Here is a 26,397-nt window from a genome sequence, read left to right on the forward strand (position 1 = left end):
AATGAGCCATCATTCAAATGGATCTTTGATTATTCCTGTAGCTCTGTGTGTGTGATGATTTGTGATATCAGAGAGGACCAGAAATCATTTTAAATATTTTGTTACAATGCCATTCAAATCAACCGGGGGGGGGGGGGACAAGTAACATGCTCTGTTGGCTACTCACTATCCCAATCAGAAGAGACACTTTAGGAGGTCCCCTTATATTTGCACCAGCTGTGTGTGCCTTAATTTAAAAGTAATTTCAAATGCTTAATTCGGTCACTTAATTTTGAAAAGAGGACTTTTAATAATGAAATACACGCACACCTGCTACAATGTAAATACGTCCCCTTGGTCTGAAGATTTTTAAAAATATATATTTAAATAGTCCTTTTTATTAAATCTGAAATGTCCAAATCACCAAATCATAGTCAGTTGCACGGAAAAGTAGTTTTGCAGGATTGCTTTCCTGCAATCTTATCTCACAGCTGCAGAATGTCCGTTGATAATGCTGCCTTCATGTTAGACAAGCAATCAAATAATTTGATTGTTCTGTGCTTCAGAGCTATGCTTTAAAAATTAAGACTGCTTTGTGTCTTGTGGTGTGACAAAGTCCTTCATTTTATTTGTTGGCAAGTTTTGAAAGCTCTGGCTTTCGCAATATTCCCTTCCTCCTCCCGCCCCATCTTCACACAACCAATTGATTCAATGTGTTTCCTATATTGAATTATTCACACCTTTATCCTACTGTGAACTCCTTTCAATGTTCTTCAAGCAGGCCAGCTGATAGTATCATTTCTGTCTGGAAAGAAAGGGGAAAATATGGGTGAATTTGACCCATCTAGTAGAACAAACATGTAGAATCCTGTTATTCAGAATATGCCTTGAGTGGCTGTGTTTCCACTATGCCACATGCAAGCATATTTAGAAGAACCAGTAACCACAGAATAATTAAAGGGATTTCACACCTCATGCTGAGATCTTTTAGAAGAGATCTTTAAGAGCTAAAGATTGGAATAGTGTAATGTTGGCTACTTCAACAGTTCTACTGTTTCTTTTAAATGGCTGCTGAGGACATTTAACTGCTCAGTGACCCTTAATAGTGAATGGTGTTTATACTGGTTCCCCTTAAATCAGGTTGGAGAATTGTAGGACGTGGTTCTCTAACTTCTTTGTTGGTCCTTTGGGTTCCTTCCCTCCTCATTCCTGACCTACATCCTCTCCAAATGTTTTTCTGATTAGAATGTGCTCTTGAACAGTGATAGTGTTTCTTGTTTGTCTGGATACAGATGTGTGGGGTAAAGGTAAGAGTCACACCATTCCTCCAACCTCTGGCACCTGCCCACTATGGACCTGTAGTCTCCAGAAGGTTCACCATCTGGAATGCAGCCTGCACCTGCCCACCATGGACCTGTAGTCTCCAGAAGGTTCACCATCTGGAATGCAGCCATGGTGTAGTGGTTAAGAGCGGTAGTCTCGTAATCTGGTGAACCAGGTTCGCGTCTCCGCTGCTCCATATGCAGCTGCTGGGTGACCTTGGGCTAGTTATACTTCTCTGAAGTCTCTCAGCCTCACTCACCTCACAGAGTGTTTGTTGTGGGGGAGGAAGGGAAAGGAGAATGTTAGCCGCTTTGAGACTCCTTCGGGTAGTGATAAAGCGGGATATCAAATCCAAACTCTTCTTCTTCTTCTTCTTCAACAACAACCTGATCCCTACCCTTGCTTTAAAGGATCACTGGTAGCTAAATAAGAACCATAGAGGTTTGCAGAGTTCGAAAGGACCCCAAGGGTCATCTACTCCAGCTCCTTGCAGTGCAGGAATCTCAAATAAAGCACCCATGACAGATGGCCATCTAACCTCTGCTTAAAAACTCCAACTGAAGGAGAGCACACCACCTCCTGAGGTATTATGGACCTAGTAACATACAGCAACATCCCTTACAATCATACCATTTTACAATATTGAGAACCCTAGAGCAAAGCACCTGCTCATTTGTAACTAAAGGAAGTTGCCTTGGGTTGGCAACATTCACTACGCTGGGCCAGTAACCAGAACAAAAGCCCCATTAGTTCCATGGATGGGGCAATAATTATATTAATGTGCAGGTGAGCTCACCAAAGAAAGAAGGGGGGTTAAATTATTTAGGTAATTCAGGTAGGCTGAAGTTTTGTGAAGAGACTCAGCATGTGCATTTTTAAAAAGGAACACAGTATGATCCTAGGGATGAGTGAAAAACATGTTTGTTCCATGCTGTGTGTTCTGGCATGAAGGAAGCCTTATGCAAAAGCGTACAGAAAGCAACAAGGTAGACTGTGAAACTTGCAAGTTACTTTTATGTGTGTCTTCTGATGGCAAGGTAAGAGGAGCCAGGAAAGTATTGTACACACAATCTTGGCTTGATAAGGGTTCACAATGTTATTTTCCAAATCTTTTAAAGGACACCAGAATTCATCTAAAAAAGTAAGGCAGGGGCAAAAAGTCACACACACCAACTCAATTTCCATGCCTTGTACCAAAGACGTAGGATGGGGAAGCTGAGGCCTTGCAGACCTTGCTGGACTACAATTCCCATCATACCTCACCATTCCCAGTCTGGCCGGGGCTGATGGGAGTGAAAGCCACAGGTTCCCTACCAGTCACATGGACTGAGCATAGGTGGAAGATGGTAGCAGAAAAGTGGCTCTCAGTCAGTGCAGTAAGTTCTCCTCAGTCTCACACTTCAGTAGTCCTTGAGTTAAGGAACAGGATATTAAATAATGTCTGGTGGCAGCCAAGAACAAATGTATGTTCGAAGAGGCAAATAGTATACTATTATGTCTCATTTTTTAAAAACAATCTGCACACATTTCCAAAGAAATGCTAGGAATTCTTGTTTTATTTATTTTTGCTTTCTGTCAGTATTTGTTTCTGATCTCCCAGCATTGTGTGTTGACAAATTAACTGATTGCAACCATTGTTGTTGGTGTCAAATTAGCTGATTTGTTGATTTTATATAGTAATGCTAGTTTGCAAGCAAACAGGAGTGAGTGATCTTCACCTCACTTTCCAATTTGCACTTTCTGTGGTCGCCTTTACAAACTGCTTTCCCAGCTGTATTCTTGTTTGTTTGTTTGTTTGTTTTAGAAAACAGAAACGGTATTAATTTACAAATCATGAAGGAAAGTTACCAACGACAACTATTAATTAGCTGGCACATCTGCCATGAAGGTGTTTCCGCAAGCCTTGTCTTAAGTATTCTCCAGCCTCTTCCATTTTGGGGATCAATGCTAATTTCCAGCGCTTACTAGCAATCATAGATGACTAGCAGTTAAAAAACCATCAGCCCTGTCACGTTTTTCAGTGAACAGAATCCCTTTCCAGATGGCCCATCATTTGGATAATGGACAGCCTGAGGGGATAAAAATGTCACCTGTTGAAGTGAGTCGCTAGTATTAATATAAACCGCTATTCATGAAGTGGACAGGAACCTGAAAACAGCACTATGGATTTATAGTGCAGTCATTAGCCTTTATTTATTTATTTATTGGCAGCACTTTGTGCTTCCCAGTTTATATAGAAGGAAATACTATGCAGTATTATTCCCCTATCTTTTTGGCAACATATGCTTCTTCTCCATCGATCAGGCTAATGATAGGATATACAATGTGTATATTATGTAAAATGTGACAGCTAAAATGTTTAGAGATGCCACTATACAAATCAGCAAATGTGTGTGTTACATACAATATGAAATTCAGACTAGTTCATGAGCAGAGCTACAAAAAAAACAACAACCAATCTGCGAACATACTCTGATGTAAAAATGCTTTATGGGCTAATCAAGGCACATAGATGTGGCAGGAATTGGATGAAACCCTTTCCAGATCTCTGGTACTACTACTAAAAATAACTCATGAAAAACACTTCTGTTATTGTATGAAACCAAACGTAGGGTGATTCTACACCAGCACTTTTTCTCTGGAATTTCCACTTTCTCTTTCTCATTTCACAGAAATTCCAGATGGCATTGTTTTCCCATTGTTGACTTCCAGGTATACTGAGCCGGCCCATTGGTCCAACTAAATACATGTTGTCCATGACATCTGGAAGCATCTGAAAACCAGGTTTTCAGACAGGAATGTTTTGGCAAATTTCCTTAAAAATAGCTCAAAACAACTGTCCGGATTTTCACTTTTTGAAATATCACAACCCTACTCTGAAGCACTATTAAGAAATTTCTAGGTGTTTCCTTTTTGAAGGCTCGGTTGAGCAGGTATTTATTACCATTGATACCTGTGAGACTACAATTCCAACTATGATCGGAAGGCTCAATGGCAATTCATCTGCTTTGAATGCAGAAGGCCCCATGTCAGTCCCTGGCATATCCAGATAGGACTAGAAAAGACTCACTACCTTAGAGAGTCACTACTAGTCAATATAGGCAGTACTGAGCTAGGTAGGGCAATGGCCAGACTGATTATGATGATATTCTACCCATCTGACTAGGTTGCCCCAGTCACTCTGGGTGGCTTCTATGCTTGTATGATAATTATTGACTTGCTTTAGGATTTACACCATACGTTTCCTAAAGAATAGTTCAGGGCATCACACAACCATGCTATCAAAGCAAGAAACATTAAAAATTCCAGTTACCAAGTAGAAGCAGCATAAAACAGAAGGATAAAATGTAATCTATCACAGTATAGCTCTGTAAAAGTAGCATCAGAAAACAAAGCAATAAATGTGACCTGTACTTCAGCACAGAAGCATAAAACTGTCTCAGCTAGCTATTGAAAATGTTGTTACAGGCCAAAAGGTCTTCTACAAAGAGTGATATTTGCCCTCAGCCAAAATGTCATATTGGAGGGAGTTCTAGGGAACTGGGATGACTATAGAGGAGGACCTTTTCCTGGTCACCTCTACTGCAACTAGAACACTAAAGCAATGATTCTAAGCAGTTTCCTGGAAGTAAGTGCCACTGAGCCCACCTCCAACTGAATGTTGCCAGGATTGAGATGTTGGGTGGATCAAGCCAAGCCAAGAAATATTGCTGCCTGAAGTGAAGGGCAAGATGTCATTTCTCCAATTTCCTGTACAGGAGCCAGTTGGGCAGCTAATTGAATCGTAGAGCATCCAGCTCTGTATCTGAGGGTGCCAGGTTAGCTTAGGGGGCAAAGGGGCAGATTAGGTGTGGCACACACAGCTCTGTCATTCAACACGTCTCCACCACTTTCAGCCCCCACCATCTGCTACCTGAGGCAGCTGAATCATTGTGTCTAATAGCAGGGCTGGCCCTGACAAGATGCTTTAAAAATATAGTATTGTAATATTTGAGTCTTTATGTATGCTATCTGAAGATAAAGATGTCTTTGAAAGGCACTAGATCATATACATCAAGCACATAATACTGTTGAATTTTATGGACAGCCATATCTACAACAAAGGTGCTGAGTGCCCCAAATGATATTCAAGAGATTTACCAGAAAAGACTTTGAACTATTTATAATAGATCCATTTTAATACTATAAATAGTTCAGTGCTTCTCCCAGTTTTGAGCAGATATCCATAAAACAGCACATTTTCTCTCGTCTTTGGAGCTATATTTATTCATCTCTGTGCTCTGGGAACACCACCCTTTTCTTCTTCACTATTTTCAGCTCAGCTTAATGCTTCTGTAGTCTTTCCCATCTCATTTCTCTCCTCCTCTTGGGCTGACCCTCTTGAGAAATGCAGAACCCTTTTTATCCCCACATAATGAGTTACTTAGGTTTCTTTCCATTTCTTTCTATCCTCATGGCCACCTCCGTCATCTCTTTTGTGTTTCTCGTTATCCATTTGTTTTTGTGGTGAATTTTTTTAATCATTCAGTGATGATGTTGTTTTCATTACCTTGTGTGACACTCACTTTTTCTCCTCGTTTGTCAATGAATTCCCAAGCTTCTGCCCTTGCGTGTAGAAGATATATGTGCTGTATACTCTTCCTTTCAGGTAATGTGTAGAGTGGTCCTCAAAATATTTTCAGGACTGTGAGCATGCTGCCCAAGCCCATTTAGTTTTCTAATCAATCTTTGCACCCAAATTCAGAGACAAAGGAAGTTTCACTTCATCCTTCAATTGCTTGTGATAACGGTGCAAGAGGGGACACTTTGGGGTTAGCCTAATGGGGTGGGGAATACTTTAAGGACAACAAGCCAGGGAAAGTTTGTATCAGCCATGGTCTCCAAGGACTGCTCCACATGCTACTGTATATATATTGTGATAATTAACTTAATAGCTTTATTGTGAGATACAGGCAGAACTATGTGTATTTCCTCATTCTATGCAAGGTAGAAAAACAAAACATGTTTCCTAGAACTTTCTCTTTTCATATGGAATTTTTGCTAACCCTTATTATTCTGTGGAGAGGTTTAAAAGAGTGTGTGGACAAGCTCAGATTAAATGAATAAATAAGGCTTCAAATGTTCAAGGGACAAGATTCAGTGTCCTGTGAAGAGCTTTGCTATCCCCATGACTATTAGAAGCAGAATACATTAGGCAAAATAAAAATATGCAAATGTGATTTATTTGCATAATTTATACAAGTCCCAGAATTCTACTTTCCTTAATGCAGAAATTTGTCTCTTGTGGCATTTGTTTTGTTTGGGCATGGGGTACACTGGATACTGGTGTATAAAAATGGTAAAGTTAACAGACGATAGTTGTTTGCGCTATATGGAAGTCTGTTTTACTGCCCAAAGCTTAAACTAGTGGTGTGCCTTTTTGCTTATAGCAAAGTTCTACAAATACTTTGTCAGGGGTGGGGAATTTCCAGTCTAAGGACTAATACTGGCACTCCCAAGAGGTCAAATTTGGCCCACAGAGTTATATAAACAATGACGGCACACACCTACCAATCAGCTGATATCACTCTGATGCCAGCTGATGGGGCGGCGTTTTATTTTGCATTGATTTAGTGTGCCAGTTCCCTGCCAGGGACAGGTGCAGGCAAACAAAGCACAGTGTGGGCCTGATTGAAAGTGCTTTTGCAGACAGCCCTGCCCTACTGTTTAAATGTGCAGTCTTTGGAGGTTCAAAGAGTACCACAAGGCTGTTTGAAAAAGGGCTTTCACGCAGCTCTGCTCTTTGAACCTCTGGAAACTGTTTCAATGTAATTTGCTGAAATCTGATCCAATGTAATTTCCCAGTAGCGGATTGCTCAGTCCATAGAGCACCAGACCAGATCTCAGGGTCATGGATCCGAGCTCTACAGTGGGCAAAAAGATTCCTGTGTTGCAGGGAGTTGGACTTGATAACCATCAGGATCCTTTCCAATGCTACAATTCTATGAGAAGATTCTGGAATGCAGGGTTGTTAAGAACTCTAGAAGCGCAAGCATTTAGTCTCACGGCAACTTTGATACATCTTGCTTTCTGTTATGAAACTGCACAAACCCATTTTCATTACCAAACAAGGTAGCTCATACATCATGAAAGATTGTGAGAGATGAAACCAGTTCATGTGACATAAATTAGGAAGAAATGTGTTGCAAATGCCAGATGCTGTAAATAGTAAAATATTCATGTGTTGCACAGGCTTGTAATCAAAGCTATCTAAATTATAGGAAATGGTGTGTGGGTAGCAATCGTCTGTTGCTATTTTTAAGCAGGCAAAATTAGGTGAAACATCTTGAAAGCAGGAGTATAAAGAGAGATTAGTCTGCAGTATTCCTACCTCCTTACAAAGACATACCTATGTTAACTGGATCCGCCAAGACTTGTCAAGAGATAGAGGCATGCATCCCTTAACTGTATGCCAACAGCTATGCTTACAAGCTTTAAATTAAAGCAGAAAAAAATCTGGAGGATGGAAATGTATTGACTTGGTATCACTGAGAAGGCAGATGCCACTGGATCAATGCTAAACTCCGACTCTGACAGAGCTGTAATGGAGGGCTTTTCACAGAGCCATCACTTTGTTGCGTCCTAAGCAATGGTGTGGAACAGTTACTGGAAATGGGATGTGTATGTATGAACTCTACGATCTGTGACCTGATAAAATGAGAAAAATAGATGGACATGCCCTTGAGTAAAATAACAAATCTAACTGGACAGAGATTCATGGTGGAAACACCTCTGGAAATAATAGTTGCTATTTCTAAGTGTGTTTTAAAGAGTTGACTGAATTGTAATTCATGACAAAATTAATAGCCATTTAAGGCAATATTTTGGTTTAAAGAAAATACATGTTTGTGAGTGGTACGGTAAACTCCAATGCTGACAAACCTTACCCACCAAACAGTTTACATCCAGTAGGGAAAGCGTGTTCTCCTTCATGGAGAGCATGTGTTGCGATGGGGGCTGGCAAGACACCCACTGTTGCTAGGTGGAGAGAGTTTGGGCACCATTAACATTAAGCTTCCTGTTGCTGGGGAGATTTAAATGTTGCTATTTTGTGATTGACAGCCATAGCTCTTAAATACCCTGAGCGCAGCGTTGAGCTTCCTCTTTTCACTGCACGCATCAGAACACCCGCCCTCCCTCCCTGTTTTCAGGTTGTTCGCTTGACCTTGCTATGCTTGTCATGGGGTCGTCTGCTTTTGGGGCAGGGGCCCAGTAGGAATTTTGTCCATTTGGCTGATTAGTGGGTGCCATTTGATTTTTGCCTACTGCGTAGCAAATCGTCACAACTTGTAAGGTTGTGGTTAGGCATTGGTTTTGGAATTGGCTGGTGGAGGGGTATGGATTGGCTGTGCCTGCCCCTCCAAAGTGCTGCTGCTGCAGGGGTTTTCTGTTAAAGGAACCCGGGGGCTCACCATGCTTTTGTCTGAACCGTGTCAAGGGGCTAGGGCCATGCAAGAGCCCCTGGGAGCATTTGGGGAGAGGTGAGGCATGGTTCCCAGTCCCGTCTCTCTCCCCAAAATGTTTTCCCCTTTCTGACTTCGTGGGCGTGCAATGTCAGACTGTCCCCATGCGGGGTCAGATAGTTGCAACCAATGCCTAAGCAACCACTTACATCGCTTGTAATTTTAATAAAGTTGTGACCAAAATTATGACAAAAATCTTAAACAAAAATTATGTGTCAATTGTGTTTTATTTGGGGTGTCTTGGGGACCTTGACACACAACTTTTAGGCAGCATGAGACAGGTGGCTCAGGTTTGCGGTGCCATGCAAGGGTAATAAATTGTTACTATTAATGTGTTTTTTACCACCAGGGATAGGGAGAGGTGCTTGTGGGGTTTTCTGCTTTAGATGCCAAAATATCTTCAATAGTTCAATCCCCAATGGCATGTTCAGGCAGGGCTGGGAGAGCCCCCTGTTTGAAACCCCACGGAGCACTGCCAGTCAGCTAGATGAACCACTAGGTGTGACTCAGTATAACAGAGCCCATGTGGTGTGGTAGTCAGAGTGTCAACTAGACCTGAGAGAGCAGGATTCAAATCCCTACTCAGTCATGAAGCTCTCAGTGGGTGACCTTGGGCCAGTCCCTGCCTCCTGGCTTCACCTACCTCACAGGGTTTTTGGGGAATAAATGACAAGCATGGATTACACCTTGGAGAAAAAGGTGGGATATAAATGTGATAGGTAGGTAGGTAGGTAGGTCTCATTCGCCAGTACTGAATGGTCTGTGGTATCATTGATGCAATTGCCTCTGCATAATTGTCCCTCTGCCCCCAGACATTATGTTTCTGCAGAAAAAAACACTTGGTATTATACCAATAAAATGGAAGTGCATCTTTGAATAATAGTTCTAATTTATTAATGTAATTGTCCTTAGAAATATCCCCCTCCAAGCAAAGCAAGAGTTCAGAATGCCATTTATTTTTTAACATACTCTGAATGCAACACAGCAAACTGCTAGCAGAATGAATGCTATAGTTGCCAATTTGAAAAAGAAAAGCCACTGAGCATGTTGCTATGATGCTTTTTATGTGCACAATATCAAATAAAGCCACAATTTTATTTAGGCACTTACAATTATGCACAATGACTATTTTTATCCAAAGTTGTTTTCATAATGAATCCCTATTCCCTTATTTTCAAATTGGCTTTAGCAGAACAGAGTGATTATAAAGCATATTAATCTTCATTTTTCACACTGAGATTCATTTCCTAAGGCTGGAAACAACAACAACTAAAACCATCAGCATCTAGGATACATGAATGTAATGTAGATTGAAAACCAAGCACAAGGAATTAGTTAGCGGCTCTAGTGCCTTGTTGATTTCTCAGTAAATAGACTTAGATTGATGAATGGGATGGGGCGAGGGAACCAAGCAGGTAAGCTAGATAGCCAGAGTGAAGATACTTTGCAAAACAATAAATGAATTCCACTCCCTCCCACCCACATTTATTAGGGTAGGAAATCAACATAAACTGTCTACTGTCATTGTCATCCCAGGGTGAAAGTTCATATGGGAAACTTATGCTGGTCATAGGGAATCATTTATATTGCCATTTAGAGACAGACCAGTAGTTGAGACTAATTCCCTCTGCTGCCTACCATCCTGTCTACAAGGGGGAATTCACCTTGCAGGCACTGGAAGCAGACCCCAGCCCAGAGAGACTTACTAAGCCTTTCTTCATTTACCCAGTTATTTCAAAACTGAAGCCAACCTGGTCAATAATAAGAAAAAGGCATTCTATGTGTGTAGGCAGAGCTTCATAATGGTTCAAACATGAAACAACACTGCTGAATTTCCCCACCACATCGCCCTTCTCCCTTCCAAGTTCTTTCCTTGGAAGACTCAAAGCAGAATCTCTAAGACTACCCTGTGAGGTAGAGCCATTTTTCCTGTAATAACAGTAAAGGTATGTCAGTAATTTTGATCCAGGAAGTATTGAAATGGTTCATGTGCCTAGATAACCCTAAGTCACTATGGTATGTTATCGGCTTTTAAGACTATTAAGTTTCCTATCAGGGAATTAGATGTGGAGGAATGGGACTCTCGCTCGGAAGCATCTTGTTCTCCAATTTCGGAAAGATCCCAAAGGATGTTTTTGGGTAATTGCTTATTCACTCTCAGAGCTTTTTGCTTGTTATCAAATAAATAAATGAGCAAAAGTCAGAGAAGAAATTACTGAGACATGGGGAGATGCTAGTTTCTAAGTGGTTAGCACTTAGAAAATGGGTAGTGTGGCTGGCAAGGATTTTGTTTCTTGTACAGTATATAGGAAAATGGGCATGTCTTTATATAAACTCAAGGCCAAGGCAGCTGTAAAGTTGGACAGTTCCTCTTTTCAAATATAGCTTAGAAAATATACTGGGTGTTTTCCCCCAGTCATTAGCACACTCTACACTGCACTTAATAAACAAAACCTGGAAACACAAACCGTGGGGTTGAGCAGAAGGTATGTGTAGCAATTTTGCCGCTTGGGAGGAATGTGTGTGAGAGAGTCTGTTTTCTCATTTTCTAAAAAAAATTCACAGGGGTGTTATATTGCCATGGAGTTTTGACTTTATTCATAGAGCGGGGATTTCCCCACAATACTGAACTAAAGAGGTCTTGGAGAGCATTTTTCTGAGGTAATATCAGAATGTTAGCTACTATATTGAGTAGTCACTCTTTCTGAGAAAGTCATCCGCTAAGGTTGTCCTGCCAACTTTGCAAGTGTACTACATTTGTACAGTCTCCACTGCTTTCTACAGGATGTCATGAGTGCCATGGAATTGTTATGGAGGGAGTTGGAGCAGGACTACCATGAAGAGCATCCTAGCAGGATAGGGGAGGGGATATCAGGACGCCAAATATCTGGTCCCAGCGAGAAGGCCAGTAGTCTAAGGATTGGAGAGCTAGATCCAGGGGGTGGACCAAATTGACTGGCAGAGGAGGTAACTCCTGGTGTGAAGCTATCTCCTGTCAATGAGGAGCCTCCTCCTTCTGGGAAAGTGACTGAGAGTAAATTGGACTGAGAGTAAAATGGATACTGAGCTAGCATTGACACTGCCTGTGCCTCAGAGGACATGGAGACATCAGCACAGGTGCAGACAAAGGTTGCAGACCAAGGCCACTTGAAGGAATGCCTATTTTTGCTTGTCCAGGTTGACTGGCACTAAATTATATAATACACTATAGTTTTGTGTGAGAGAGTGGGGGTTGACATCTTAGATTCACCCCTAGGTATGCACTTAAAAACAATCTCTACCCAGCCTAGTACTTCGCCATTATGCAAACATAACCCTGTGTGGAGCTGAGGTTTTTTATGTAGCCACATAATAAGCTCCTTGAAATGAGGACTGCAGCAGTATATCCTATCTTGAAATTCCAAACTGTTATTGCCCACATTAAATCCAATCATGTAACAATCCTAAAACATTATTAGTGCCCAATGATGTGGAGTCAAGTGCTTATAGAAATGGCCTCTTAAGTAGAGTACAAAGAAAACAACACCCTGAGAGAGATTTCTGACAGAGGACAGCGTATTAAAATGCTATGAGATGATATCCCAGCTTAGGTTTAAAGAATTAATGAAGAACAAATGTTCCAACTGACATGTAAGCATGAAATTCTCTCTGTGGGTTGACCTTCATTCTTCTGCAGTTAGCTAATGAGGGTTTTCTTTGTTATCTATCTTGCTGGAGGACCTCTGGGCCTTGTATCATTATTGAATGAGCACAATGTCACCTCAGCTGGCAGAAATGTTTTGTCTTTTGTCAGGGAGCGAAGTTTCCTTATGCCAGCCAGTGAAAAGCATAATACAGCAACAGGCAATTGAGATCAGACATTTCAATTCAGCTAAGTTAGCCCCGTGGAGATGTTTAACCTGCTGCTGTTGTTTAGATCAGAATATTTACGCTTGCTTGTTATATGACTCTTGTAGCTACTTCTGGAGTTTGAAAAGGGCTGTTATAAATTAATGATCAGCCAAAGCAATTTATCTTGAGATCTGCTCACCACATTCCCTTTTAGCAGTTAATTATCATCAGTGGACTGAACTGTATATATTTGGAAAATGAATACTTGCAGAGCAGCTGCTTTTTATCTTATTCATAATGGCAAGTATATTGTATCTATCAGCGATACTTAGAGTTGGGAAAAACACATCTGCTCAGGGAGAAAGCTAGAGACCTTGTAAAGTGCATTGTTAAACAGTTTGACATGTGAGGGCACACCCCAACATACTTTGATAGCAGACATGTAAGCTTTGCAGACATGTAAGAGATTTCTATGATTTTGTATTTTGTTTGTTTTCAAAATGGTACAGTGCTTGCCTTCAGCTGTTGTAAAATCTGTTCTGGAAAGATAAATAAAATATTGGGGAAACATATTGGTCCAAAAAACTCTGTTGAAAGCTTGCATGTATTAGTACACATATTGCTGGCTTCTCGGTTCTTGATGATCCCTGCAATCTCAAGTCCTTTCTCAGGAGGCAGATACGGTCATCCATACCCTCTTGTAGGGAGCAATGTGACACCAGCATGAAGATCCCTCACACATAAGGGTTTCCTCCTTCCCTGAATTGCAAGGGGCAACGTGTCACCTCTTCTTTACCATTTCCAAAGACTTCTAAATCTGAATCAGACATGACAGAGGTTAGGCCTCCTACGTGGCTGAAAAGCCTTTATGCTGGAATGCAAAAGACTCCCAATAAAGCAAGAGTTCTGCAGATTTTCCCAAAGCTGTAAAGGTCTCTTTGCAGAGAGCACACCTGAAGAAAGTTAACAGCCAAGTTGATTCTTCCTTACTTTTCACAGTTTAGTTATAAAAAATATATTCTGTCATAGGTTAATAAAACAGGATAAGACCAGAGTGGCCAAAAGTAAGTAAAGATGGCTGAAATATAATTAATTCATTCATTCCCCAATCATAGCAATAAAACAAGCAGGCAGAGTGTTTTTGTTGTTGTTTAGTCGTTTAGTCGTGTCCGACTCTTCTTGACCCCATGGACCAGAGCACGCCAGGCACTCCTGTCTTCCACTGCCTCCCGCAGTCTGGTCAGACTCATGTTTGTAGCTTCGAGAACACTGTCCAACCATCTCATCCTCTGTCGTCCCCTTCTCCTTGTGCCCTCAATCTTTCCCAACATCAGGGTCTTTTCCAGAGCGCTTAGATTCCTGCATTGCAGGGGGTTGAGCTAGAGCTTCATGGTCCATTCTAATTCTACAATTCTATGTTTCTATCATTGTATTATTAGTCGCATATTTTAAAACCCTGCTGTCCCATCCTGTGAAAAGACCTTGGGGTTACTAGGTTTCTGCATCTCACCAGGAACACAAGAATGATAACAAGGCCTGGCATTGTGTTCCTATATGGACTTCAAGATACATCTCTCAAAACTTATCCTTGGCAATAGAGCACAGTTCACTGTTCACAAAAATTGCTTCACTTCCGGATTTCGTCTGGATCATTTTGAGAGGCTTAAGTTCTCTGTTAATGACTAAATATCAAGTGCCAAGTGGGCCATCTGTCCCCGATCACCTGAGCTCTGCCATACCCCGTCCCTTCACTTTATTTCTCTGTATTTGATTCCCATGTGTATAGTGACTGGAAACTGATTATCTGAGCTGGCTGCATTGGAGGTGATATGAGCATTTTATCTGTGGTGTCATCTGTGGGGGCATAGTTTGGGGGGCTGCCAGGGTGATGGCTCTGAGTGCTGCTCACACTGCCCTCCCTGAGCTAGCCATGCACCGCTTTGCGAGGGATCTGGTCAGATTACATGTACAGTGGTACCTTGGGTTACATACGCTTCAGGTTACAGACTCTGCTAACCCAGAAATAGTGCTTCAGGTTAAGAACTTTGCTTCAGGATGAGAACAGAAATCGTGCTCTGGCGGCACGGCGGCAGCAGGAGGCCCCATTAGCTAAAGTGGTGCTTCAGGTTAAGAACAGTTTCAGGTTAAGTACGGACCTCCGGAACGAATTAAGTACTTAACCCGAGGTACCACTGTAAATGAAGACAAGGAGTGTCTGCCCTTTGTGAGCAGGGCAATGTGGTATGACTTTTGTAGCAGCCTCTTGTTAATGATGTTATCTGATGAGTAAGATTATTTACTTCTGGTTATGATGATACATCTGCTCAGTGTGCATTTATTTCATAGTCCTTTAGCTTTTTTAAAAATATAAAAGAACAGCGGATGAAGCATGTGGTTTATAATACTTCCATTAATTACATGCAGATGCAGTTCAGAAGGGTCAATGGCCTATAATTGGATTCTGTTACTTATCACTACTTAATGGCAAGAAGGCCAGTAGAGATGATGCCGGTATCTGATAAAGTAAACAATGCCTATTTTTATATATTATTATATTTAGGGTAGGGACGGACAGATTTCCATTTTTCCATTAATGTTTTGCTGTTTTCAATTTAAATTCACTTCAGTTTCAATAATGCAGATTGTTTTGAACTCTCCAGGTATAAAGTCACTAAATTATATATGGCAATTCACAGTTATATATATCTGTGCAAACCTTGTACTGTAATTAGCATAGCTCTATATGTGCGTGTATTTTCACCTTTATGTATTCTGGCCTCTTGCTAAGTTGGCTTCCACTTGGTTTATCTAATTGACTTCTCCCCTCCTACTTCCCCTTTTTTGGCATCAATTCCCTTAAATAATTTTCTCCATTTCCCACTTGTTCTTCCTGCCAGCCTGGCCAGCCAGTGTCTCTGTTTTATCTATGGTGTTAACTTATGCACTGAAAATATACTTTCTTTGCACAGTCACATACACACATTTATTGGATAATATACAATTGTGGCGTCCCACTTACACAAGCAGGACTGAGCATTCCACACACCTTCCATTCCTCCATGTTTTGATTTCTATAGATCACTACAATGGTAGCTACCCATTTGGAGCTTTGGCAAGACCGTTTGCTCCTTCTCGGGTGGGCGGCCTCCTCTGTGAACCGGCTCATTGCAGGCCAGATTGTCTGCCTGCTGCCAAATTGGCCAATGGTGGCAGGAATTAGAGGGTGTTTACCTGGGTGCAGGACCAACTGAACAATTGTGGCACATTGTCCTGTACCCAGTGGAAGGATAAATCTCAGGCCGGGGGGGGGGGCTTGTTGCACCAGTTCTCCCACCCACCCTCCCTCAGATTAGGATTTAGCTCATGGTACAACCTTGCTGTGGACAATGTTAGTTGCCTATTTTTGAGGCTGGACAGGAATTTCCCCCCTCTGGCAAATTGGTGCCGCCATTTGGGTTTTTGCCTACATCAAAGCAATCGTCACAACTTTGTAAGGCGGATAAGCATTGGGTAAGCCTAGTCTTGGTTGGAGGGGAGGTTGTAGCCTCTGCCTGCCCCTCCACAGTTAAGAGTATCCTGTTAAAAAGATCCAGGAGGAGTGGCTCCTGTTCAATGCCCAGATGGGGGCTAGGGCCATATCACTCCTCCAACAGGACCGCTTGGGGGATGCCCCGATTTGACATAGGTCATAGGGCATCTCCACCACCACCACTGGCTTCCTCCATAGAAACACTCCCAGCAGGCAGGCAGGAGTGACATACGGCATTGCTTACCACAATGCCTATGGCCAAACCTTCACTTCTGTAACCAATAAACTTGTGGCCTTATTTGATCCCAAACCAATATGCTGTGTGTTGTCTAGTTATTTACTCCCTAGGCAACAGGGTGGTCATGGGGCCTTGCTACGCTTTTGGATCAGCATGAGTCAGCTGTGCTTTCTCCCACCAATACAGAAATTATGGCCTGGTGACAACAGGTGTAGGTATGACTACATCGATATATTCTAGTCATTTGATTCCTTTCTTTGCTCTGTCATTTGTCTCCTGACTTAGGTGCAGAGTCCCCGTTTTTTCTTGGGGATGAGGTGTTCTTCAATGAATAGTTAGCCTCCAACTTCATCTGCTTTTACCATGGGCATGCCACTGAGATATCTGTATATCAAAATTAGTTCTGTATATCAAAATTAGGCAGAACACAGAAAAAATTACATGATTTTGGAAAATTCTAGGCAACACTAAAACAGATTTTGGACAAAAACCTCTTTCAGCTCTACTTGAAAATGAAACAAGGGAAGTTTTATTCATAAATCTTAAGGTACTAAACACTTTTTCTACCACTATTTTGATGTGCAAAGTTCATGTGCATGTTGTTTCTCCCCTACATAAAGAAGTCTCAAAGTCCTTGACTTACAGTTGCTAATATTGGTACCATGGGTTGTAATCATGACTCAGTTGCAGTACAGAAAAAAAGTGACATGTGGTATAAAAGCAATAATTTGATCACTGTCTACCTACAAATAGTAATGTCCGGAAATATCATGTACATTGCAGACATCTTAGTGCGTATTAATTTGCAAGCCCTACAGGGGACAGTCTCTTTATTCATACATAAGAGCAGATGCAGTAGCATATGGCTTATCTGCTCATATCTATGGTAATTCAATGTAGATCAGATTTTAATAAGGTAACATTAGTTTGTGCTTTTAAAAAATATCACAGCCTCTTTTAAAAGCGACAGAGCCTAACTTTCATTCTGGCAAAATAATGAAAGAAAAGGCCACTTCTGCATCTGTTAGCCATTGTTTCCACACAAAATTTATGATCATCTACTGTAGTGACAAGATCCTTACCTGCGTTAAATGTTTTCCACTTCTTGTCTTTATGACAGATGTCATTTTGGTACTCAGTAAATTGCCATATCTGTTTTAACCTGCCAGGTTTTATCCAGCTTCTAACGAGTTGCGGGATTATTGTCTTGCTCACATGAACCACTTGGCTTCTCTGTTGGATAAAGTCAGATTTGTCATCTTTTCCCAGCACTCTTATCTGTTGTATTTGTCCAGAATTATCACAGTTGACAACTCCATACTGCACTACACAATACAGTTGATGTTGAAGCAGTATCAACTTCATATCCTCTTCTAATTAATATCAGCATCTGCTCCTCCCATCTTGGTTCCAAATGGCTCAGATAAAATAAATCATTCTGCATGAGAAAAATAAGTATTATTTCCACATTCATTCTGAAGTTTGGGTCTCATCATGCTCCTGAATAGATCACCAGCAGCACAATTGGACCCTAGCATCCCTTCCCTCCATGTGAGTTCCTTCCTTCCTTCCTTCCTTCCTTCCTTCCTTCCTTCCTTCCTTCCTTCCTTCCCTCAAAATGTACCTGGCAGTGGAAGTGGCAGCAGGAGGGGCAAAACTCATTATGAGGATTGCTGGCACCAGGACCGTCATTATGCTTGAGAATGCTGTCAAAACTGTGTTCCAGGCACCTGGTGCCCTGGGAAATGTGCTGCTTCTGGGGAAGAATGGAAAGTTGCTGACTGCAACTCCTGTTCTAGGGAGAGGTGGCTGGTGAGCCCATCATGAGCTGGAACCGAGCTTCAGAGTAGGTTGGACTCAGCTCATAACAGACTCAGAAATTTTGAATTGGAGGAATTGATTCCCGAACCATTTATTTACTACTAACAATTGCTGGATGTTAAGGGTATGCACCTTGGAAGCTCAGTCAAGTGGCTAAGCACATCACAGAAAACAGCTGTTTAGCAGGGTTGTCTTTACTAGGCCAACACCAATTTACACCACTATACAGATGTTACAAGTAGTCTTCTCTCTCTGAGACAAGTCCGCCATCAAGTCCTAAGTTCAGTTTCTTGCAAAGTCCTGCAACTCTTCACAAAGTCTTCAGCCTTGACCACAGTTCCAGTTCTTCTTCTTCAAACTGATCCACACTGTTTTAGACAATTTCTCCTACTATTGGACCACCCTGAATGCTGTAACTTGAGCCCCTTATCTATCCAGATTTTCACGCCAGTTTTGCCCGGCAACTCTGATCTGACAGTCACAAGATGCCTGCAGTTGCACTGTGGCAAATGAGTCATCTCTGCGGACTCATGGAGAATTATTCTTTGCCAACCATTGGGAGCAGAAGGGATGGGTAACTTACAACTGGAGGAGGTACGATTTCTCCACAATATCTTGCTCCCTGGACAGTGCAATCCCTTATACAGGACTAATTCCCATTAAGATCAATGTGATTTAATCCTAAGTAAGTGTGGGTTGCTTTAAAGCCTTCAACATTTATACTGACAAATTTAAGGGAAGGAACTGTACTCCATATATCTTGTTGACTTTACACCTGAGTGTATCAGAATGCAAATACTGGTGTGTTGTAGCATACCATACTTCTGTACACATTCAGTGTCCTGGTTATGGTTAAGCAAAGTTTTTTTAAAAAAAGATTAATAATAAAACAACTGGAGGCTTATTGGCTGGAGTTGCATGCAGCAGGATCCCAGCATTCCATTACTCCACTAGTTGTATCCAATGATAGCACTGATGACATATAACCTTTGTTGCCCATTTTAGGATATGGTTGTATAATTTAAAATGCATGGGGTTAATACTTTATGGAGTGTTTATAAAATAACTGCTGGCATTAGGGGTCAAGCATCCAGGTTATTGTTTCCAGATCAAGTTTCTCTGTGTGAAAGATCCACAAAGAACAAGTTCTCCTCATTGAGTGGGTAGTGGGTGCCAGACTCAAACCAATTCAATATTCTGGGGTGCAGAGGAGATGCTACTGAAAGCACAGATGTAATAGATTGCCTTTGTAGCATTCTGCTGTTATTGCTTAATAGAAGTGTTTAACTCATTGCTATGTAAAGCACTTTCCAATGTCTTGCCTGTAAAAGAGCATTATACAAAACAAATTTCTATTCTATTGGCTAATCTAGCCTATCATCTCCTGTGCTCTGTAATGATACACATGTTCTGAATAATATTTTCTTAGCAGCACAAGATTCTACCATTAGAATCTCATTGCAAGAGGAGGAAGAGCAATTTCATGGGGGGATATGTTCAAAATACTAAATATGCATACGGGCAACCGATTACAAAGTGGTGCACCAGAAAGAGGCAGAGAACATTGATGACATTTTGCTATCTAATCCCCTAGGAAGCTAAACCAATATGCCCAAACTGTTTCATGGTTGCTAAATGCAACAGAATATGAAATAGGCAAGGGGAGGCAAGAGTATTAGAAATCTATAATGAACCAGGTACCTCGAGTGGTCAATAAATTACACTTCCTCCCTTACCCTGAGCTTTATATCTCTGCTTCCTTAAAGAGTGGGACAGGCTAGAAAATTCATAATCTGTCCAAATTGAAGCAACTGTTTGTGTCATCAGCAGCAGAGAGATATCAGGTTGTATATCTTCACTTGACAAGAGGTGGCAATTTAATCTGACAAGTTTCCTGCCAATGAGGACAGCTTTAGGAGTTCAACTGCCGTGGTAAAGATTTGACATGTCATTGAGCGATGTTGTGCAGAAGCTTGACAATAAACTGGAACTTGCTAATGCAGTTTAGGATTGCTGTAAAAATTTATTAGAAACCAGAGACTGTAAAATTACTATACTCCTCAAGAACTGTTTTCTTTGCCTTGCTGAATATTTAACGTACAGCACATGTTTAAAACCTTGTTTTCTCGTGGACTAAAAAGTATTATAATGCATGCAAAATTGCAAGAAATTCAATTAAATACCTGAGAGGATAATAGTGCCTTCCCATTCCTGATTTGCGGCCACAGGAATAGAATCAAACCCCTTTCTATTAGCAGGACGCAATGCTATATTGACAGGATGGGAGGAAGAGAAAAGAAAAACCATGGCAATAATAATAATAATAATAATAATAATAATAATAATAATAATAATAATACCCCGCCTATCTGGCTAGGTAGCCCCAGCTACTTGGAGTGGCTTCCAACAAATATAAAAACATAATAAAGCATCAAACATTAAAAACGTCCCAAACCAGGGCTGCCTTCAGATGTACTGAAGATGTACCCACCACTATTGTAATGGTGGGAAGTTATGACTAATGTAACTGTTATGTCAGAGGCAACTTTCCCGCACCTTTTATCACAACACCTAATGTAACAATGGAGGGTGCGATGCTGCTCACTAACTCAGAGACCAATCATAGAATGACGCCAGACCCTTCAGAGAGCACAGTTTTATATAACTATTGACAGCGTTTATTTTCTAAAAAACAAATAATGTTCATGGGTACTCTCATTTTGACTCAAGAAAATCACCATTTTATAGTTCAAATTGGGAAAAGTAAGCACAGTAAATGGACAAAAGTACAAAGATTCACAAAATGTTTAGGGGTATGTGTACCCCTGCGTTCCTCCAGAAAAAAAGCACTGACTATTGAGAAACTTAGCAAAAGGCCAATCATTTTGGCCCATGTCTTAACAGCAAGAAAGATAACTCTTCCCAGCCTTTAGGTTATAAACTTGGTTGTTGGTAGTGACTGAAGCAACAGTTCTTTCCATCACAGCCTTGAGAAAAGGGTGCAGCTGGTTTTCTATGGGTTACCAGGGACTGATCTGAGAAAGCCCTGGAGATGTGGCTATGGGTGGTTTCTGATCTAAAAGCACAACAGACTTCCCCTAACAGTTTTGGGTACATTGTATATGAGTGTCGATGTGGAGAGAGTAAAGTGTCACCATTGTGGCATTTTCTCAATGCTACATGTTGATTGATCCTTCTATATTAACTTTTATTTCTACAGCTATTGCTATGGTTTGGTTTTTGTCAGTGTGCAGGATTGTAATTCTGTAATGCTGTTGGTTGTGCTGTAGGTAGGCTGAACATGATGGACCCACAGTAATTCCCTGTGTAAGGAGGGGGAAGATGCTGTCAATTATGAGGATGATGTAATTAATTATTACAATTTATTACCGTCCCTTCACCCCAAGGTTCCAGGAGCTCTCAGTGGGACAGGCATTTGTGCGAATTACTGGTCTTCCTCTGTCTCTGTATAAAAGTGTGATCTGTAAGTGGGACCAATGGTTGAAACAATTTCATGCTCCTGATCTTGCAGTCATTAACTCTGGCCTTGTCCCTCAGCCTTGAAGTTCCTCTCCTAACCAGTGGCGTAGCGTGGGGGGTGCAGGGGGGGGGCCGGCCGCACCGGGCGCAACATCTGGGGGTTAGGGTTAGGGGGCGCAAATCCACGGGTTAGGGGGCGCAAATTACTTGCCTTGCCCCGGGTGCTGACAACCCACGCTACGCCACTGCTCCTAACCGACTTTGGTTTTTTTCTGCATCACTGGCACCTAAGGGCTTCTGAACTAGTTCCTGTTTTTCTCCTGTTGCTGAGCTTGTACTGACTGTCTACGTAAGTAAAGCTGGACTTCTTTACTCCCAAGAAAGGGCCCCTATCATTGATATGGGGTGGGATCCAGTACACTGATTAAGATACTGCAGTGTGTTTGTATTCTTGCAAGTAGTCTATCACCAACATTCCACATTTTCCCAGCATTCTAATGCAACTAACGTTCATCCACTTGTAAGTCAGTTTGGAAATGTTGCGATCTTTTCATTTTGAACAATTAAAGCTTCAATCCTATGCACATTTGCTTAAGGATAAGGATAAGCATATTAGGCAGTGTGGACTGTGCAAATTGAGAGTTGGGTAGGGATTTTGGGGGTGGGTTCCTCAATTGGTCTTCTGGTTCACATTGTTATTATTAATTAATTTTCTATACCGTCCTTCATCCAAAGGTCACGGGGTAGTTTACAATACAAAAACACAAAAATACATACCATAATAACACACACAGAGAGACACAGAGTAAGAGAGAGAGTTTAAAAGGCCATTGATTTTTAAATTACCCAAAGGCTAATAAACCTACTCCATACTGCCCCTTATGTGATTGGTTTAAAGTGGGTTTGGGCCACATTGTTTGGCTGTTTCATTTTATTCCAATTGGTTTTTGGAGTGAGCAAGTAAATGGGTTAAAATGAATACCAATGGCCTGCACACTGAGGCATTCCTGGATGAAGGGCAGTTCCCTAAGCACATTCCATTCACAGCCATTTGGGAGGCTTTTTGGTTTGCTTTTCTTGGGACCCCTATACATGGACCCCTGTACAGGACAGTATAAAACATTGCATCTTATTACAGACATATGGTGATGGATCTCCACTGAAGTGCTTTCCCCCAGAATGGTGGGCATGAGGTTTCCGCTTCTCCAGTTACACAGGTTTCACATGCCCACACTAAATGGTTTGGTACAGTTTGCCGCAGATCCCCACATTATCTTTGAACACATGTGACATTTGAGGTATCTTGAGTTCTCATTTTTGATGTGCAGGCAATATCACCATGCAGGCAATGTACACCAGTTCAGGACAATCAGAAGTTACATGTCATAGTACTTAGCTCTATGTATAGGCCAAAGCCCTTCTCTACAGAGGTCTTCATTTCTTATAAGTTTAGTAAGGTTTGGGCCAATAGAATACTATGATTCTAACAAGCTTCCAAATCTTGCATAGAAACATAACCCCCACTGAGTTCTTTATCAGTAATTTGCCATTCTTGAGATGGCACTCTGTGTCAGTTGTGGACAAAATGAACAGCGCTGCCCTGTTCCCAGGGGCTTCTAAAAAGCAAAGAGCACTGAACAGCAGAGCATGAAATCAACATTTAAATGTTTTCAATACATATTATTCATTTCTATCCGAGAAAGAAACACCTTTTGATTTTCCCCCTCTTCAATCATTAAAGAAAGATGTGCATAAGCTGAATGACTATATTAGAAGGCAAAGGAAAGGGACTGATTTACATAGCGTTTGGGAAGCTTTTGATTTGTCTGAAATTATATGATAAACAATAGACCGTGTCTCCAACACAGCAGCGCTTAGTAATGTCAGACTTGAAAGAAACAGCCATGGCACTTTCAAGAAATACAGAACTGCACGGTCTTTTGTTTGCTGTATTTTCTATTGATCCCTTGCATAATTCTCAAAAGCCAACTCAACTTGTTTTCCCCCGCTCTAAAAAATGAAAATAATTCTGAATATCAATAATGGATACACTTCACATCACTGTAGCTGATAGTTTATTGATTCCTAATGAAATTTTAATTCTTTGCAGATTGAGTAAATTATAGAGCTGTTACAAAGATTGCACTGTATTTCATCTAATTTTTCGTTAATGAGTTACAAATTATTGAGCTTGGTGAGCCATCCTCCAAACACCACACTGGAATGAACAAGTTGTACAGAAGCATAAGAGTCTGCTATTGGTACAGCCCTCTCAGAATGAGGGTGTTGGCTGCTTTGTCAGCAGAGGTCAGTTCAAATTAGAGATCCAGAAATGAACAAACATCAAAATGAATAATTTCTTTTAGACAAATTAACATCTGTGTTTTGCCTATTATACCACAAAGCCGTGAGATCTTAGTTAGCCATGTACATTTGAGAACTTAAGTGTAAAATTAATTCTTTATCTCTCTATTAATAGAAAAATATCTATCTAGAGATCTGTGAATGTATTATTGCCAAAATAAAACACACTAATGACTGCATAGTTTTGTTCAGTGAAATCCTAGAGAATTGTGAAGTACAATACAGTTATTGGTAGTCTTTCCTATGCCACAATGAAGTGCCAAAGCAAATTTACAATAGTGGCTCTAAAAGCCACTATGGAGAAAAATTCTAACTTAATACTGTTAATGAACTGCTGCTGCCACCATGTACCTTTAAAAAAAAAAAAAGCAAATCTTCCATCTCTCCTCATCCCAAGCCAGCACTCACAGAACAGCATTAGTTTCAGTTCTGAACTTAAGTCTTTTTCTCAGGTCCAGCCCTCACTCCCCATCTCATTGGCCTATTGCAGACTTTCTCAACCTTGGGTCCCCAGATGTTGTTGGATTACAGCTCCAATCATCCCTGATCCAGTCCTGCTAGCTAGAGATGATGGGAGTTGTAGTCCAACAACATCTGGGGACCCAAGGTTGAGACAGGCTGGTCTAATGGACATTCAGTCAGAATGAGGGCTTTTCCCCTGAAGATAATTTTTCACATGAGCCAGGATTACTTGAGGTTTCCACAAGGAGTGTGGGGGGAGCACACCGCCCCCAGCAGCACGATCCTGGCGGGGTGCCATTGAGGCTGCTCCCCCACCTGCGTTGGGTGCCATGCCCCTATGGGCGGCGCACCATGCCCCCAGGACGTGGGCCAGCCCCACCCCCGCCTGCTTTCCGCCCCCCAGTGCTGGAGCATGAAGCTCCCCCACTGGGTTTTCAGTTACTTCCTTGCTGAATACTTGCTAAGTCTACCAGCTTTGGTAGCCTGCTGAACGTCTCCTCAGCCTTGGGGCCTTTCTGCACTTACCACTTACAGTGGAATATTTGCTCCTCCACCCATTTTCTTTTTGCTAGGGTTGCTATACACCTGGAAATCCCCGTAGATAGCTGGAATACTGCAGCTGGAAGCAGTGGCCAGGCATAAATCTGTCCACAACTTTGCCCAAAAAAAGTTGCAACAACTTTTGTGTCTGGATTTTCACTTTGTGAAATATGGCAACCCTATTTTTGTATGTTGTCACATTGCATTGGCATCATTCAGCTAGTATTCTGGAAGAATGTTTCTTCTTTCGCTGGGGGCGGGTGTTGAATGCAACTTTTGTGAATTCAACTGTTGTGATGGAGTCCCAATGTTTCATTTGTGCGGCATGTATACAAGCATGATCCCAGTTTCTGTGGGGAGGGGCTTGGGGTTGGTAGGTGTGCTTTGGGAGGTGTTTGCTTCCTGCCACTTGCCTCTGAACAGTATGAGCTGTCAGTTTGTGAGCTCAGTTAAACAAGGAACATGGAAGTTAGAGATGGTGGTACCTAATTGAAGTATTGCCCATAATAGCACTCATTAACAGAAGATAAAATTGCATTACATTAGCCAGTTCTCCATAAGCTCAGGCAGACACATAGTTCCTCTTCTAATCTCCATTGCCTCCACAAAATCAGTACTGAGGAATACTAGGCATTCAATAACACTTTTTAAAAGCCATGAAAGCACTTTTATATTTGTTGTTAGCCACCATGAGCCCAGTTTTTAAACTGGGAAGGGTGGGGTATAAATAAAATTTATTATTATTACCCCGGTGTGCTTACTCATAACTGCAATATTTACTGGCTGGAGGAACACAAGGGTTTGTTAAGTGTGTAGCTACAGCCATGGAACTATTCTCAATTCAGGTACAATCCACCATTAGTGTGGAAAGGAAAACCCCACACTCACTTTCTAATAGCAGCAACGTGTGAGCAAAGGTGCAGACAATATGCTACAAAATCAGATCAAACAGCAACTATTCCACTGCAAATGTAAGGTGTGGAAAGGCCCTTAATCTCACCAGTTTTATCTCATCTTTCTTAGCCTTCTGTCTGACTCTCTCTGGTTGATTCCAGCGCCAACTGACCCCTGACAGGGCTTCGTGTGGCCTTTTATTCTCTGATGGCCTCAGCCTCTGGCCAATGACATGTGGTCATCTTGCAGGGCCTCCTGCTACATAGGAGTTTTAAGAGTGACCCTCAGAACCCCAATCAGATCATTTTCTTCTAATACCCCTGATCAGTAAACCTAGGACATTCCCCTTCAGTAGTGTTAACCGCCAAAGATGCTGTGTTCCTTAGCAACAGTCACCGAGGCTCCTGTAAGCAGTCATGTTCATAGAGTTCAGA

The 26,397-nt window shown here is 41.5% G+C and overlaps 1 long non-coding RNA gene across 2 annotated transcripts; it reads right to left on the reverse strand.

Moving 5' to 3' along the window:
- Positions 1-428: 428 nt before the first annotated feature.
- LOC310697060 lies at positions 429-26,297 on the reverse strand. Of its 2 annotated transcripts, none has more exons than XR_014520911.1 (4): positions 26,070-26,297; positions 20,407-20,490; positions 17,485-17,840; positions 429-784 (listed from the first exon to the last, which is right to left on the reverse strand). It is a non-coding gene; the product is annotated as an uncharacterized lncRNA (long non-coding RNA). The 2 variants fall into 2 exon arrangements; XR_014520912.1 differs by lacking the exon at positions 429-784 and adding an exon at positions 9,682-13,174.
- Positions 26,298-26,397: the final 100 nt, after the last annotated feature.

Source organism: Podarcis liolepis (assembly GCF_965112155.1).
Source record: "Podarcis liolepis genome assembly, chromosome: 2".
NCBI lineage: Eukaryota > Metazoa > Chordata > Lepidosauria > Squamata > Lacertidae > Podarcis > Podarcis liolepis.